Source organism: Frankliniella occidentalis, unplaced genomic scaffold (genome assembly GCF_000697945.3).
Source record: "Frankliniella occidentalis isolate FOCC.00 unplaced genomic scaffold, Focc_3.1 Scaffold853, whole genome shotgun sequence".
Lineage (NCBI taxonomy): Eukaryota > Metazoa > Arthropoda > Insecta > Thysanoptera > Thripidae > Frankliniella > Frankliniella occidentalis.
Window position 1 is genome coordinate 17,282 of NW_026267961.1, and position 339 is coordinate 17,620.

A 339-nucleotide genomic window follows, 5' to 3' on the forward strand; every position below is an offset into this window, starting at 1 on the left:
AGGGGCAAGTGCGCCAAGTGCCGCAAGCCCGTCAAGTCCTACAACGGCATCAGCGGCCTGCGCTGTCGCTGGTGTCAGACCACGGTAAGGAGACCCAGAGAACAGAAGACGTGTGCGTAGTGATGTTATTTGTGGTGTCAATTCGACACAAATCCATGTTTGTGTGACATGAAAGTGATTCCACACTGCCACTTTCTGATCATCTTGAAAAGGGGACAAACTCTTTTCCCCCTTTCTTCAAAATACCCTCCGGTGGCGTTATTCTGTGTTTCAGCTCCACAACAAGTGCGCCTCGCACGTGAAGCCCGAGTGCACGCTGGGCGAGCACCAGGTGCACAT